The 18,956-nt window shown below is 33.5% G+C and overlaps 1 pseudogene; it reads right to left on the bottom strand.

Moving 5' to 3' along the window:
* Nucleotides 1-1,402: 1,402 nt before the first annotated feature.
* LOC133183229 (organic cation transporter protein-like) lies at nt 1,403-17,878 on the bottom strand (annotated as a pseudogene).
* Nucleotides 17,879-18,956: the final 1,078 nt, after the last annotated feature.

Genomic DNA, 18,956 nt, shown 5'->3' with positions numbered 1-18,956 from the left:
GTACACAAATATATTAAAAAATCGAAAATATTTTTATGAATAACCAGCGTAACTATTCTGTATCTATTACAACCCCTTTTCTTTCTTTCTTTGCACCTCCCCCCACCCTTTTCTTATTTCCCTGCACTTTTTTTGTATTGTACATTTGTTTGTTGTACATCACGTGTATATGTCATTTTGTTTGTGTTGGAGAGGACAATTCTAAGTTGGTAAAACTTGTGTCCAATCCTATTGATTATGTTTCAATAAAATATGTTTAAATACAAAATACAAAAAGACGATGTTGTTGCCCGTTTTGTCAGCTGGGACCAGTACATACTGATCGTGTAATCGAATTCTTTTTTCATTTCTGAATAATTGAACACAGAAGGATATATGGTTTTCACATTGCCCGTCAATCGCCCCTTTTTCATATTTGACCCATCGCCTGGCGTAATCTTCCGTAGAATTCATATATTTATGAAATGTATTTATTATATTAAAGTGTATTGTCATTTCCTTAATCGATAATGGTGATAAATGTGAAGTTAACGAACCGTGATCAATCTCTCTAATCCTGTAGACGTGAACAGGGCAAATACACGGAACTCCTGGAAACGCCAGAGGTGGGATCAAGTGCTAGGAGGAAAAAGTATCCCCTTATACTAGTATTGAGTAACTGTACTTAAAGTACCCGTAAATAAAATTCAAAATCTGTTGGGGTTTTTTTTTGTTTTGTTTTGTTTTGTTTGTTTGTTTGTTTGTTTGTTTTTTGTTTTTTTTGTTATTTTTTTTTTTTTTTACCAATAAATAATTATCTTTAATACCAGTTTTAGAACAAAAAATGACTATTTTAACACTTGAAAAATCACATTTTTTCCAACAAGAATTTGTAGCTCAGCAATATCATTAAAGAATATAAGCCCAGCATGTCATTAAACAATAGAAGATGCAATATCAGTGCGTTTTATTTTTTGTAAATTGTGAAGTGTTATATACATGTATAGAACAGATAGACCTGTTGGATAGATTTCATGACAAATACCATTGAAGAGCAGCAAACCGAAATCTGAACAAGAGTTTCTAAACGCATGCGTAAATACAACAGATTTTGCGTCAAAATCTCTTTTTTTTTTACTACTGATTGCATTTTATGAGATGATGTACATGTATTTGATAATTTTTGAAATCATGTGCATGTACGTGTACTTAAATCTGATTTGCTTTTGTTTATTGTGATATATATGCATTGTTATTTCTCTGAATTCTTTATAAATATGTTGTAAAATTCTATAATACAAAGATTTTAATGAAGCTTATAGGGAAAGCGGCCCCAAAGGGAGTAAGGGGAGCGTTTGGGGAACATCTGTAACGGCCACTGTTACAATTAAAACTAATTTATATTTAGGATAAAAAGGAAAAATAACTGTGCAATGGCTTATTTATTACAATACTTGTACAATAAGCATTATTACAATTAGCCGTTTCAACATTGTTAGTTTCTTCTAAAAATGTATGATTTAAAAACCATATAAAAGCTGAACTCTAAGTTCTATACAAGTTCAACAGAACAGACCTTTCCTACACATTTTTTTTTTTTTTGCATTTAAGGTATATTATCCTGCGGCTTATATCACAAGTGACTGTATCGCATATTTTTCCTTGCCTTTAGTTCACATAATTTCTACATTATAAAGTATCATTCAATGGCCTTATCAATACTGTCAATACTATCTGTCCTTTGCTTTGTCTTCTTTGCCCCAGGAAGTTGTTTATGCCACATTTCAATCTCTATAACAGTAGAGGGAAGTTCAACGCCTTGAGTTTCAGGTAACTTGAGAACTGCTATGGTAACCACAAAGCACATGCAAGCAAAGATTGCTCCAGGCGCCCATGGTATATATTTGGCCTGAAATAAAGGAATATATTTTTATGAAATTATGAAATGCACATATCCATATTAAAGCAGAATCAAGTCTTCATATGAACAGGTGGTTTTCGCAATCCTGATCGGCGGAAAACGCTTTATAACTATTCCGAATATAATAAAAATATCAAAAATTACATGTTTTTTATTCATGTTTACAGGTAGGTATAAAAAATACAATTTTGCAGTTCTCTTAAAAATGTTCACTTCATCCCTTAGGTTCGATAAATATTGTCTTTACGGAGCTGATATCATCAAACTCAATTGGAGGAGTACCATTGTTGTAGAGTAGAATTTCCCCAATAGCCAGCGCCCCCCCCCCCCGGGAATCTGTACTCTAGGATTTCCCCCTTAGGGAAAATCTCACACTAGAGCCGAATTCCCCCCTCTTTCTCTCTAAGAGTAGGATTTCCTCTTTTTAATCAATGTTTGAATCTTATGGCAATAATGTGACAAAACGTTTCTATGAAAGTCAATTGATTTTTAATGAAAATATGAACGTTTTCGACTCAATAATTTTTGAATAACAAAGAGTTCAAATCATTGGGTCTCAACCCAAAATTTTAACTCGTAAGAAATCGCAAAATGAGTCACTTAAAAATCGTAAGACTCAATGTCTCAATACCCTATCTCGGAGCAGCGGTACGTGTTTGCTCACAATAAATTTTAAAATTATATGACACTTTTAATGATCTGACAATTTGTTTGCCCTCTAAAGGTCCAGTATTTCATCTATGGATCCAATCTGATAAAATCAGATCCTTTGATCCACTCACATAGATCGTTTCCTTGTGTAGCGATCTATGTGAGCGGATCAAAGGATCTGATTTTAATCAGATTGTCTATGGATCCATCCTTTTTTCAAAGAGTGTGCGAAAAAATTCTAAAATTTACGTTATTGATGGGTTCCATGCACATGCCATTTTGTGAGTATTATAATCTTGTAGTTCTTCAAAGGAAAAAAAAGTCAAATCAATAAACCCAACAATGCAAGAAACACTGCTTTTGAAAGCGGAAGCATAAGTATGTCCCCTCGACCCAAGCGATGTATTATTGGATTTGAAAGTAGAGAACACATACTCTCTAAAAGTTTTGCAAAATTTTAATTTTTTAGAAATATCTCATTCTTACTTCCAAGGCAATATTGAAACACCAGAATTTTTGAGAGACACTTATGTACATGTTGTTTGAAATACGATTGAAGAGAAAAATCCATTTTAAATAAAATTCCTTTTTTGTTTCTATGGAAAAAATTGAAAATTTGTCCACCGATTACATTCTACGTTTTTTTTCAGAAGACAGTTTGACCAGATGAAAAGAATAAAAAAATTTAAATTCTTTTTTTTTCTGGACGGGTACTGAGAAAAATGAGATTTTAAAGTTTCATTTTTCATGCTTTGTCTGTTTCAGTGGAACTGGTCACTATTTCGAAGAAGGAACACTCGTAACAATATGTGGCCCCTTCCCCTAATACATAAGTACAGTCATGATATTTTATGGGGGGATTTAGCTCCGGGGGAAATCGTACTCTATAACTATTAAACAGAGTAGGACCCCGAAACCCCCCCCCCCCCCGAAACTTGAATCCGATGTGGGATTTTCGTGGGGGAAATCCTACACTAGAGTCATTTTTCCATGGGAGAAATCCTACTCCAGAGCTTATTTTCCGGGGTAGGGGGATCCTACAATAGAGTCAGTTTTCCGGGGGAAAAGATTTTAGAGGGGAAAGCCTACTCTACAAGACCGGTACATGAATTTCGAATTTTGGATTAAATAATTGTAGTAAAGAGAATGAAAAAACCACGCGCCAAAGTTCCCGCAAAAGGCGACAGCATGCCACCAATCCGAGCAAAAGCTGATGCCATTCCAATTCCAACATTCCTTGAAATAGAAAATTCGGAGAGACATATTTCTGCCCCACAACATGCAAGACAAATTATGTTAACATGCAACATAATAATTTAGACATGCGACTTATCTATGTCAACGTCCAAAATAATCATGTTGACATACAAGTCACAAATCTGTTTAGAGAATCTAATTTCAATGTTGGTAAACTTATATACTAACGCCATTCTATGACCTCATACAAGCAACATACAACAGGATTATGTTGACGTGTAACTCATTTATGTTAACGTGCGAGATAATTATGTAAACATGCAAATTATTTATATCAGCATGCAAGATAATTATGCTGACATGCAACTTATTTATATCAACATGCAAAATAATTATGTTAACATGCGTGTTAATTATGTCAACATGCAATTTTTATCTTGCATATTGACATAAATATCTTGGATTTTAAAATATAACTCGCATGTTGACATAATTAACTCGCATGTTGAAATAAATAAGTAGCATGTTGACATAAACAAGTCGCATGTTGACATAAATATCTAGCATGTTAACATAATTATCTTGCATGTTAACAAAAATAAGACACATGTCAACATAATTCTGTTGCATCTTGCTTGTATGATGTCGTATACTGGCGTAAGTAAGTAAGATTACCAACGTTAAAATTATATTCTCTAAAAGATTGGTAACTTGCATGTCAACATAATTATTATGCATGTAGACATAATTATCTTGCATGTTGATATACTTTTCTCGCATGTTAACATAATTTATCTTGCATGTAGGCAGCAGAAATATGCCACCATAGTAAATACTAGTAGATAAATTTGCAAATAGAAAGTGTCGCATAACTTTTAAACCCTTTTCTTTAACATCTACCAAGAACAAACAGCTTTTATAAAGTAATTGAAGATTGAATATATAATGAATGAAACTTCTTTTCCCTTGTTAATGTGTATGGGTTTTTTTCATTGCCGTTGTGTGGTTATAGCCGCTATGGGTGTAAAACCCAATGGAGACATTAAGTAATAGAATGACCAAATTTGATATGAAATAGTCAAAGGATATATAAAGTGAAGCTTTGGGGAAGTCAGACATTCAGAAGTTAGCTGAAGAAGTGGGCGCTAGAATAAGTTGGCAGTCAAATAAGATTAGTTGTAAGAACCAGTGGTAATTAATCCTAGGGAAATGATTATCAGTTCTGTGTGCAGTAAGACACCAAGATCTCTAGCAATTATAACCTAGGGAAGAAACACGGCACAGGAAGTAGTACCTTACTAGTCCTCGTCTCTAGATAAGAGAATAAATAGTACAATGTAATTTACCCTCAGCCTGAGATAAAGTTATCGCAATAATCATTCCAATCACCAACTCAGAATAAGAGGGAAAATACTATATCCTTTGTAAGAATCCGATCATACTCATTACATTATGGTTGCAGAGGTAGGATAGAGTACAAGGCGTTTTCTGATTTATCTTTGATTTTTCTCTGATTACTTTATTTTAAAATCTTAAGAATTGACAACGGGTATAGTAAATAAGTGAATAAGTGATCCCCAGCAAAATTCTTAAGAAACCCTTGGAAAATGTTACGGTTATAACGAACTCTGATATGAAGAATTTACGGATATAGCGAACTGATTTTCTGTCCCGTAGAGGTTAAAGATAACGCAAATTACATCGTTTATGACGAATTTTCAATATCTTAAATTTCAAAACATTAAACTGACATTATTTTTTATAAGTATTTATATTTGAAATTCAATTCCTCGAAATATTTAGTACTCCAAGTAAAATTTTGTATTAAATACCTCCCTGAACATATTTGGTATTCATACTTGAAGGAAAAGATGCATATTGCGAATACGTTATATATACGTTAATGAATTCTTTATACGGATATAGCAAATGAAATATATGGAGATAACGAACAGTATTCAAGCTCAAAAGTCCATTAAACAATACAAAATAGGAGCAGAGCAAACACGGACCTCTAAAACATCAGAGGTGGGATCAGGTGCCATGGAGGAGTAAGCACCCCCTGCAGATCGGTCACACCCGCCGTGTGCTCCTTTTCATGATCGGGAAATAACGGTAAAATCCGTCGACAATTCAGTTTGTAAATAATGGCCTAACAATTAGTATGAAAAACGACAGTCAGCATTTGACTCAATGATAAATTGTATTAAATTTTGCTGACAAGGTCATTGTATCGACCATAGAACTTACGAAATGATGACTTTAAACGAGACTGCTGATATTCTTGTTTCATCAACTTGTTTGTAAATAACTTACCTCGTTTTAGAAATTGTACATACGTAGAGCCTGCTCTGGCGTATCGAATCAACTGAGAGATATAAACCCCTTATGCAGGTGATGAAGGTATATTGCTGCATACATTGTAAGTAAGGGAAGTTGACGATTGAAAAGTTAAAGTTGTCACGTTTATCATAAAGCTTGGTTGTTAGATTACCATTAACGTCTTTTTCAAGTAAAATATCCAAATGTGAAACAGGTGTGTCAGAATCTGTGTTATCTTTTATCTCAAGCTCACCGGGATATATCGTATCGACATAAGAATGGAAATAACCATTGTTAATTGTCAATACGTCGTCGATATACCTAAATGTCGAATTGAAGGCCACAGCAAGTGTTTTCTTCTTTTTACATATAAGATTTTGGACAAATTCTGCTTCATATGAATACAAAAAAGGTCTGCTAATAACGGCGCGCAATTGGTACACATGGGAATTCCAATAGATTGTTGGAAGACCTCGTCTCCAAAAACCACATAGATATTGTCAATCAGAAACTCAAGCATCTTTTTAATGTCAACTTCAGAGTACTTGTGTGTACAATCAGAATGTTTTTAACAAAATAATTTTGCAAATGTCCAATGACAAGGTAAGTAAATTTACGAGTTCCATTTTTATTGAAAAAGCAGCTGTCAATGATATCAAAAAGCCTGGACTTTAATTTTTGGCGGGGAATGGTTGTGTATAAAATTGAAAAGTCGTAAGTTTTTAAGCTGTTTTAAATTTTCCAAAAGTTCCTTGCAAAGTAAAGTAAAGCAAAGAAAATTCACAGGTCCCTAGGACTTCGCTATAACCGAGTTTTACTGTATTTACATGTATAAGCACCTCTGGCAAGTAAAACCAAAAGACTGATGTTAAGTTCTAGGGATAATAAATCTTAAGAAGATTGAAACAACCAACGCTTCTCTTTCAAGAGGAATTTATGGAAAACACGGCGCAAGAAGTTGTACCTTACTCGGCTCTTGTCTCTAGGTAAGAGAAAAAATTATGTACAATGTATACTTAGAGCGGGTCACAATAATGATTCCAAACTTTAACTCAGATAGACTGAGAGGAAAACACATATATCCCTTGCAAGAATCCGATCATACGTGTTACATAGGAAATTTTTTTTTTGGATTTTTAAATTTTTTTTTTGTTTTAAGCAAGGATATGATTGCTATGATAATCTACCAACAAGATTATCCCATTGATAAATGTGATTTTTTTTTTTTTTGTCATTAGAAATTAGTCAATCATACATGTACTTATAAGAAAAGAAACGATGGATAAAAATGCGTAGAAAACATTTCCGTCACACAAAATATAAGAATTGAATTTTAGGTCTACACCCTATGACAAAAGATGCTCTTGCATTCTTACAGAGCAAACAACCAATGAGAGTTGAATGATATGTTTGAATTGGACTTTGAAATGATAACACACCTGAGATTAGTTGGATACAGCTCAGGGGTGAGCAAGAAAATGGTGCTGAATGAACCAGTTATTGCCATCTTCCCAATCAAGGTAAAAACCACTGAACCGGTAATCATAGCTGAACCTGCATCTGAGACATACATAATTAATTCAGTTCTGAGATAAACATGAATAAACCCTATTTTTCTAGACATACTGACTGGTCACGGTAGCCTAGCACCCCTGACAAAAATTTAATATAGTTTTAAAACTATAGTTTACTAGAGTAAACTAAATTACTCAGGAAGTTTTTTGAGATTTCAAAGCTTAAAATCTCTTAAATTCGGTAACAGTGATATAAAATTTGGTAATATTAAGTGAATATACAAGTAATAGTTTCATTGTATATAAAAATGTGCATATGTAAATTGGAGAACATAAAATATAACAATCTGAAATTCATAGTAAAAGACTTTGATTTACTTAAGTTTAAACTTTGATTTACTATTGTAAAACCTTTGATACCATTGTAAACTATAGTTAATTATAGTAAATTATAGTTAACTAAAGTATTTTTTTATTTGATAGAGAGTGGTAGGGCGTTCGATTCCTGTTAGGGAGGCCACGTCAAACCGTAGACGTAAACATAGACAGTGACTGTTCCTTCGCCAAGCGCCCGGCATTAGAAGTGGAAGTCACGGGTCTTTCGGGTGAGACCTTAAAAACCGAGGTCCTGTGTCACAGTAGGCGTTGGCACGATAAAGAAACTTCACTTCTCAATGGCCCTAAGTGCCGAGTATAACATTTTTACCGGCATACGGTGACGTCTCTATATGAGCGAAAAAAATCTCGAATAGGAGTTAATCAACACATTTAATCAATCAGTCAAGATCTGGACAAACTGAAAATGTGTATTGATGAATGAAATCCTCGTATGTGCTCATTTTAATTCTCTAGCCGTTGGTATTAGCAAAAAGTTCAGTTTAATCAGCATTATTTCAGAAACCCATGGGCTCTGAAAATCGACTACTCTTTTTATGGAGACGGTTGAATTCGAATCTGATCAGCGTTATCGAACTAAATCTGCTCTCATCCCCACAACGCCAGGGGTCCTGAGTCAACACGTTGCCGTTTGACCCCTTACAAATTCCATTCTATATCTTGCGGGCTGACTGCAGCGACGTCTTTCGGGAAAATTACAAATCTTGATTGTTTTTCTTATCTCTCAACCAATCACATTATGCCTTTCGGTGATAAACAATGCGTAACACGTGCATTTTAGGTGTCTGTTTACATTAAATATCTTAATGAGAGAAGCAAGCCCGAAGATATCGAATGAAATTTGTCAAGGGCCCAAAAGCAATGTGTTGACTCAGGACCACTGAAGTTATGAGGATGATCTGCTCTGTACTACAGTTTGTTTCATCTGCAAATGATTTTCTCGTTTTTATTCATTTTAATATTACCCAAAAAGATACAGTATGTTTTAAAATACAGTGGTTTTCTTCTGCTTTAAGATTCCAAAAAATAAAATGCTGGATTAATGAACAATTAAAAATGAATTAATAATCTAATTATACAGCGTAATAGAAATACAATGCGTCATATGTGTCTTTTCAGCATATTAGAAATACATCTCGTAATGTATCATGTGTCTTGAAGCATACTATATTGATTTGATTGATTGATTGACTGTATATTGTTCCGAGATTTTTTAAGTCATATAGAGATGTCACCATATACCGGTTCAAATTGAAACCTATACTCGGCACTCTGGGCCTTTGAGCAGTAAGTACCGGTAGTTAATCGTGCCAACGCTTACCGTGACACGGGACCTCAGTTTTTAAAGTCTCAACCGAAAGACCCGGGATAGTCACTTGTTATGTCGAGCGCTTGACGAAGGAACAAGTCACAACCTATGTTTACGTTCTAGGTTTGACTAGGCGCGGCGAACGAGAATCGAACCCGGGCCTCCCTTTCACGAAGCGAACGCCCTAGGCTACCGTAACCGGTTTAAAGCATGATAGAAATACAATGCGTCACGTGTTTGAAATACAGTGCGTCTCGTGTGTTTTACCAGCACACTAGACAGCGCGTCATGTGTCTTACCAGCAAAATAGCGTAGAAGTGTTGCAGTCAGTAAGGATATAGCGGTTGTAGCATGAAATATAATAACTATTACTCGACGACCGATTCTGAAAAAAAGTTTCTAAATGATTAATTATGTTATCATATTTAAGTATAATCAAATAATGTCTTTCATTGAGATTGAAAAGGTAAAATATAATATTATATTATGTACATATTATGTCATTGTTTTTCTCCCCCCAAAATATTTATAATATTTGATTAGTAAATAAAAGAAGTAATATCATCTTGACTTTATTTTCAGTTTTGTTTGTGCTAACCTTTTCATCATGTTATATTCCAAAAAACAAGCAATATATTCTACAGGTCCACTGAGAAAGTAGTTCAGATATCGGTTGCCTTAACGAGGTTGGATCCTGATATTTAAAGTCTTAAACTTTTTTTGTCAAGTATATTTTTAGCTTGTACACACATAGCTTAATTAAAAATCAACACAAAAAATGGGGGTCAATATGCTTCTTTTCGCGCTACAGTACATTTAAAATGATCTTTTTGCACTGAATTTGTGTCTTAATCAAAAATAACATCTTCGAAGTTTTCCCTCCAATATTTTTTATCCATATAAATCATGGTACAAAGTATGCTATTATTCTCTCTTAAAAAAGACACATTAAAATTGTGACAAAGAAAAATTTTCAAATTGCTTCGCATAATCAATTATTTGACCTTTCTGCACTCACAAAATGTCATTTTTCGGGCATTAAAAATTTAACAAGCAAGAAAAATATTTTAAAGTCTTAAACTTTTGCTGAATTTAAGTAGATTGATCAAGGTTATCTTATATATTCAGAAAAGAAAATCAAAAGTGGAGGTCTATGGTGTTATTTTTTAGATATTACTAAAAAACTGTTAATTTTATGATAAAATTGGCTCAATTTTTTCCTGGAGTTTCAGAATATATTTTCTATATTTGTCACAATATGATGATAGAATTCACAAAAACTGATTTAATTAATATTTTAGAACCAGCATTAAACATTTCAATGCACAAAATAGCTCTGTGTGCAACCAGCATGGAAATATAGGAATCTAAACTTAACAGTACTGTATATATTTCAAAAGGGAAAAAATGATCATTTTCTTCTAAAAAATCTTCCGCCACAAAATATAGTTCCTGGCTTAATCCTATTTGAATGAAATTTAATCGCGTTTTTTTCATTGGACATAGTATAATTTGCATTGTAGAATCCAGATTTAATGTTAAAACTTAAAAATAATGCAGAATTTTAGAAATAAAGCTCCAGACCAAGATCTGCTCAAAAGCTCAGGATCGAACGTCCTTAAAGACTTGTGGACGTTAAGGCGAGGGCAAAGTACGTCAGACTATTCGTTGTCCTTATCAGAAGAATTAGAAAACAATTGTTATAACAACTGAGAATAATCAAAGATTAAAATCGTTTCTTTAAAAAAAAATACATACCAGGTAAACCACATAATCAGAGAGTTCACCAGTAAACGTTTATTCCTGAGTATGTGAACATTGTGTAGTGCTGTACTTTGAAACTGTTGTCGTTGCAAATCTTTTCTTGTTTTGAATTCAATAATTTGTGATTATCCTCATTTAACATTCCAGGTGCCTTTTCTTTATCAGTGCCTCTATTAGATGCTTCTACTATGCGCTTTGGAATAACATCGTCAAAATTGACTTTATTGCGCTTGGCTGCTTTTCGAAGTATTCGTTCTGCTTGACCTGTTTTGCCATTTATTAGTAGCCATCTAACTGATTCCTCTTGAAGTCTGTCAAGCAGAATAATAATACTATAGGAAGTCTAAATTTATTGACAAGTGAAAATAAAGGAATAATCGGAAATGCATTTACGTTTAACGATAAATACCAATATTGAACGAGACTGTAGGACGAGCAAAGAATTAAAACAAGCTGCAACTCTCTCCACGTATTGCCACGCATCAGAAAAGCAATAGGTGCTACCAACACTACGCCGGTCGTCCAGAATAACAAACTGAACACTTGACAAAGAAAACGACACTCTTGCGGAAGCCATTCCATAGTCAGAACTGCCCCCACCATTGCTAGTGCCTATTCATTTTAAAAAGCATAAATGATTTATCTTGTGCATTTTTCCAACATATTTATTTCATTTTAAAACAATTGAATAATTTCTCTATCATTCCAATATATATACTCATATCATTCCAATATATATACTCGTACATGCAAAATGAAATTTGATGATGACATACGACAGTATGCCCTAATTCAGTTAAGTTGTGCCAATGACTATGAAAAAATGTCCACTATATTTCATACCGGTATCTATTAATGAAGAGAACATTTTCAGTAGTTTCCTGTATGTCAACTCATAATGAAAAAAAAAATATTTGGATGAAAGATGTTATTGAGTATTAATCCCAAACAGAGAAACTGGATAAAATATAATAGGAATCAAATATAAGGTTAATCATTGTAATGTATTTCCCAAAATGATGCTTTTTTGGCCCTTAGAACTGAAATCGTTATGATAAATTAATGGCATCATTGATGCTGGTAATTCGATTCAGTGACTTGCATTCCATGTAACTGCTGTATTAAAGGTAGATAAGGGGTCACAAGAAAATGTTTTAAATTTTAAAGATTATACTGAAATATTTAATTCTATGCATTTGTAGAAGAAATATTAAACATATTTTTCTTAGAAAACAACATCTTTTCAACAAAGAATAATAACATGACTTATATGTTGCTACAGCATTTCAGACGGGAATATATCAAAAGCGTTTTCAGAAACTTCTTTTATCTTGAAATTACTGAGAATACGAATTTCGGGACGCGTTTGATTCGCACATCCTTACACTTTCACAAAGTAAACTTTATCCTTCATATTTGAGAAAAATAGAAATTCTGTTGTGTATTAATGAAAAATATTAAAACTATAATCCAGAAAATTCAGAGCAGAAATTCGAGAAGGAGCACCAACTCAACAGTATTGTTAGTCCCTGTTCAGTGATTTGTGCAGAGTTTAACAAATAGAACACACTCGGTGAAACATAGTCCGAAATATCTGACGTTTTCCAGGCTTTTTTTCACGATTTTGATATTTTAAGTGCCAGGAAAACGTCAGAACCAGCGTCATTATGAAAATGGAAATTCGCCGCCTCCAACCGGAGGCGGCATTCTCGGGCTGATTTTCGATACTTGCGAACCGAATTAAATTTCAATCTCACAACTTATCAACAGTACAATACTTTTAATACTACAACATCGTTTTTATGGTTCGTTCATGAAATGTACAGTCAGATGAAAATATTTTATCTTACTGTCGAGATTTGTTTTCATTTCGTGCATTTTGAAATCTTGCAAGTACTGTATCGAAATGTGGAGTGATGTTTTCTTTTCATCGATATTGGCGAGTACTAGAAACATTGTGCTATTGATAAATTGTGATTTTGGCATTTAATTCGGTTTGGAAGTATCGAAAATCAACTCCAGTTGGAGACGGCGATTTCCAGTTTTCGTAATGGCGCCGGTTCTGGCGTTTTCCTGGCAGGTAAAATATCAAATCGTTAAAAAGCCTAGAAAACGTCAGATATTGTCAGATATTTCGGACTAGGTGAAACATAAACACTAACGATAACAGAGCTCGTGTCCTGTTTACAAAAACAGATGTTGTGTGATGTAAAGAAGAATGTTATTGTCATTGAATTCTAAGAATATTCATCCAAGTTCAATTCATTTAACTGGTTTTATTTTTTTGAATAAGCGTAGAAAATTAAAATGTAAACAATGCAACTGTGAATTAAAGTTTAAAGGGTTTCATGGCAATGCATTTTTGTAACGTAAATCATTAACTTTTTGTGTCAATGAGATGTTACAATTTTTTATTTCAATAGCACTATTTTGATTACTGCTTTTTAATAAAGAATTTTTCATATTTTACTTCTGTAATAAGAATTGGTGAAATATTTTGAAAAAGCTCTATTTGTCCAACAAAGATACAATTTTCTATTCATATAGTAAATTTGTGACACAATTTTTTCTGAGAGCTTCTCCATACTTTCGTTTCAAAATACCTTATTGTTAAACATTTCAAGTTGATTTTTTTTCCAAGAATAATGTTCTTTTATTTTTTGCAATAAAACAATCCTTTTGTATATCAATCACTTTAAAAATATTGAACTTTTGACGTAAAAATTTAAGATTAGCACAGCTGACTTTGGACGAGTAATACTCGTAATTAAGCTCTTGATTCTCATTGTTTTCTCCTTCGTAACTAGTGGAGCTGTATGTATCAAACTGAGCATAAACTGTTCAGGAGAAACATGGGCTTTTTATGTTTACAATAAATTCAATACCAGTCTGAAATTAAGTTTAATGAAGTAAATTATGTTTGAAGTTTTTAAAAATGTTTTGTGTAAAAAAAAGTTGTTATAAATTTTCAGACCCATTATCAGAACATTTTTGGAATATGTTGTTAAAACAACAAATAATATTATTATTAGTTAAAATTATTTTAGTGCATGACGATTTTGATGAACTTTTAAATTTTAGATGGCGAAGTGTCAGTTTTTAGAAATGATTGATTGTTGATTTACGTTCCTTGATCACTCATGCGTTTTCGTCTTACACAAAAATCGTCTTTACAAAACTCACTTTTAAACAAAATTGATTTCATTTAATTCTTTAATTTCAGACTGGTATAATGATTTATGTAAAATACTAAAATAAGGCATGTAGGGCACCTGCTCATCAAAGCATTTTATACTCAATTTAATTTATATTTTATATAAACCAAAGAATAATATTGGTGGCTTCTTTGCTAGTTGCCCAGGTGCATACTTACATGTACGTGTGAGCACTATAGTATTCCTGTGTTATAACAGCATCTTTTGTTTGTTTGTTTCTTTTTTTTTGGGGGGGGGGCATTCTATTTCAATGGTCATTATGAGCGAAGGTGGCATGAAATTTGCCATTTTTGTGAATGAGTTTTGATTAAATACATGTAGATGTTTAATTTTTTGCTCACCTGTTGAAGTGCCCCTGTTATAAATCTCAGAATAATCAATACAGTATAATTAGGCGAACAAGCCACTCCAAAACCGACCAAAAAAATGGCCACGTGGGCTCCAACTTGAACCACTTTCCGTCCATATCTGTCAGAAATGATGGACGAGAAAATTGCTCCAAAACCCATCCCCGCCATCGTCAGCATCTGGGATACTTCTGCCAATCCTTCGTCATCACAAACCAAATCAAACTGAATATGTATGTATAACATATCCTTCGCAATATAACTTTGACTCTAAGTCAAACATGTAAACTATGTCTTTATTTGGAAAAGGCAAAGATAAATATGATTTGCCAAACATTTTAAACAGACAAGAGGAAAATTATATACTTCCGCCCTGAAAGTGATTACTGTAGTTAAGTGTAGTATGGTGTCTATAATAAACACTACCTCCGTGACAAGACTTGAATCTCTTGGCATGGTATACTGATAACCAACTGGACAGGTAATCTCCTCCCTCAACACCTTACCATTACTGTTATTCTGGTATAAAGCAATGCTACATTCCTTGTACACAATCTCTAAATTATCCGACATGTTGTTAGCCATCCTATTGAACGTTAGGTTCTCCACTGGTGAACATTGGAATGAAGGTTTGTGTCCTGAAAAATGTTTAAGCTTTTCAACTTTATATAAAACAATTCCCCACGAGAAATTAAAGTCCAGACTTTCTGACATCGTTGACAGCTGCTTTTTCAATAAAAATGGAACTCGTAAATTTATTTACCTTGTCATTGGTCATTTGCAAAATTACTTTGTTAAAAAACAATCTGATTGTACACACAAGTACTCTGAAGTTGACATTAAAAAGATGCTCGAGTTTCTGATTGACAATATCTGTGTGATTTTTGGAGAACAGGTCTTTCAACAATCCATTGGAATTTTGATAAGTAATTAATGCACCCCGTTATTAGCAGACCTATTTTTGTATTCATGTGAAGCAGAATTTGTCCAAAATCTTATACATGAAAAGAACAAAACACTTAATGTGGCATTCAACTCGACATTTAGATATATCGACGACGTATTGTCATTAACAATGGTTATTTCCATTCTTATGTCGACACGATATATCCCGGTGAGCTTGAGATAAAAGATACCACAGAGTCTGACACATCTGTTTCATATTTGGATATTTTATTAGAAAAAGACGTAAATGGTAATCTAACAACAAAGCTTTATGATAAACGTGATGACTTAAACTTTTCAATCGTCAACTTCCCTTACTTATATACCAATACAATACAATTACTTATATACAATACAGCAATATACCCTGCATATAATATATCACCTGCATACGGGGTTTGTATCTCTCAGTTGATTCGATACGCCAGAGCATGCTCTTCGTATGAACAATTTCTAAAACAAGGTAAGTTATTGGCAAAGAATTTGATGAAACAAGAATATCAGCAGTCTCGTTTAAAGTCATCATTTCGTAAGTTCTATGGTCGATACAATGACCTTGTCAGCAAATACAATCTATCATTAAGTAAAATGCTGAATGACTTTTATCATACTATTTGTTAGGGCATTATTTACACACTGAATTGTCGACGGATTTTCCCGATCATGACAAGGAGCACGCGGCGGGTGTGACAGGTCGGCAGGGGATGCTCACTCCTCCATGGCATTTGATCCCACCTCTGATGTCTTAGAGGTCCGTGTTTGCTCCTTATTTTGTAATTTTTAATGGACTTTTGAGCTCAAATACTGTTCGTTATCTCCACATATTTCAATTAAATTCCGTTCAGAACTAAGGCACTGCTGGTAAAGTGCGAATAGAGAAAATATTGGTTTCGGGTACACGCTACTATTGGTGTACATCAATGAGACTGCATAGGTCAAGCCTTCTATATGTTAAATCGAATATGAGTACATGAAAAACAAGATGCAAACAGCTATTAACATTGTACATGTAATGTTTCGATGATGAGCACTTTTCTGGTATGGAAACAATTCAGTCGCTTATTTGCTTTATGAAAATTGATATTTATTGTGTTATTTAACAAAAAATAAATTTAACCAGACAATTCTCAGGTGCCAATTGTAGCAAGTGTCCGAAATCAATATTTTCCTTATTCGCCCTTCACCAGAAGTGCAAGTGTCCAAGCCAAACGTGTAAGAGTAAAGAAAATTTTAATTCCCCAAAATACATGTAAATTATTTATAAAGGCGAAACATCAGAAAATATGTCTGTATAAGAAAAATCAGCTATTTGTACATGTATACATGTACCTAAACCGATACAAAAGTTAAACACTTGGATGACGTCTCCGGCCATAGCAATAATCTATAAACAATACAATTATGTGAAGAGGGCATAAAACATGGATCCCTGGAAATTCCGGAAGTGGGATCAGGTGCCTAACTATTGTTAATTGATAATAAATCGTCGATATGTCTAAATGTGGAGTTAAAGATCATCGCACGTGTTTTCTTCTTCTTTTTGTTTTGTCTGTTTGTTGTTAACGTCCCTCTCGATAATTTTTCACTCATATGAAGACGCCACTTGACGGTGGAGGGCTGCAAATTTATACCTTTGCTCGGCACTCAAGACCATTGATCATTGAGGGGTCTTTTTACGTGCCAACACCTACTGCGAGATAGGACCTTGGTTTATACTGTCTCATCCGAAGGACAGGTCTCCACGTCCCGCAGTGGATTCGAACCCGCGACGTAAGGATCGACTCCTTACTCCTTGACTTTAGAGCAGACGCTCTAAACAATGCGCCACGCGGGCGACCAGAAGTTTTTGATTTAATTCTGCTTCACAGGAATATAAATAATTCAATTGATGAGAGCCTAATTGAATTAATGCGCTTCAAATAAATTTTTGCTCTCATCAATTAAACAAATGTGCACATGATTAAAGCGGTGTTATGAGACATACATGCAGTCTATCCGGAACAGAAATCGATAAGCTTTTTATAAAGACTAAAACCAATCCCGACCCTACATCTTTTTTAAATCCTGATTTGATCGTTTTTATAAAACTATTGCCGTATCTTTCAGTGAAATTTCGACCTCATATGAAATGGAGCGACACATATATAATGTAGGAGCTTTGAACAAGTGCAATCAATTTTACCTGTAAACACTGAGCTCATCAAGCTAAAAGCAGCTGACCATATCGTCACAAGCGTCAACAATAACTGTGTAACCTGAAACGAACCATATTTTCCTAAATTCCGCCATATTTCATCCACATTGGTGGTGGGGTCCATTTGTCTTTTTCCGGTTTACGTAATCATAATTTCCTTAACTACAGATAATTTATCTCGAGTCAGCTGAGGTCAAATTGTTATACCATTTATGTTCTGAGCAAAAATATATAGATAAAGAGATAGCAGAAACAGAGCATTGTAACATTGTTGAGGAATGAACTACATGTATTACTTTTACCATCTAAACAACGTTTCATTTCTAATGCCACTACAAAAGATGACTAGAGTATCACATGGTCGTGCTTAATCTGTTTTATAATACTTTACAGTAACTGTTACTCTTTTTTTTTGTTGGATCATCCATTCGAAAATCCCTCAATTTCCTGTATTTATTGACATGAGTTTAGACTTTCACTCTGTCCTTACCCATGTAACCTGTTACTACGAAATACTTAGCACGGGTTTTAATATAATTATAAATATCAGACCTGGGGTAATGGTAATGTGTAATGGTAATGCATTGTAATCATTACAATTTTTCAAAGTAATGGGATGTAATGTGTAATGGGTCCATCTTTCATTACAAGTAATTGTAATGTAATGCATTACTTTAAAAAATGTCAGTAATGACTATTGCTTTTCAATTACATTTTATATTTTAATCTCTTTTTATTATCGAATCTGAAATAAATCAAGGTCACTGAGAGGTTATTTTTTGTTTATAAAGTCTTATAGCTTACATTTAAAAAATGTTTATTCAATGGTGATTGATAGACACACTTAATATTAATTGTTAAAAAAAATTCTTGACAAAATAGTTATACAAACAATTGAAGAGAGACAGAAAAAAATATTAAAAGAAATCATATTTCATCAGATCAGATTTCATCAGATTTTGCATAAGATTTCAAAGATAGCCACAAAAGAAGTGAAATTAATACATGTATACTGTGACTACCAATTAATATACAAACTTGATTTTTTTTAATTTCTTTTCACAAAGTTCATTCTGGTGAAATGGACTTAATAAACAAGACAAATGATCAGAATGATCTACTTGAAGACACAAATGGAAACTAAGGCCAGATGTAAATATCGATATTGTCCATCACTCATTTTTGGTAGCTTGAGAGTCACC

This window comes from Saccostrea echinata, unplaced genomic scaffold (assembly GCF_033153115.1).
Source record: "Saccostrea echinata isolate AGI-Se365-2 ecotype Australia unplaced genomic scaffold, CSIRO_AGI_Sech_v1 ptg000009l, whole genome shotgun sequence".
Taxonomy (NCBI): domain Eukaryota; kingdom Metazoa; phylum Mollusca; class Bivalvia; order Ostreida; family Ostreidae; genus Saccostrea; species Saccostrea echinata.
The sequence above is the reverse complement of the archived record's forward strand: the minus strand, read 5'-3'. Positions and strand labels throughout refer to the sequence as shown.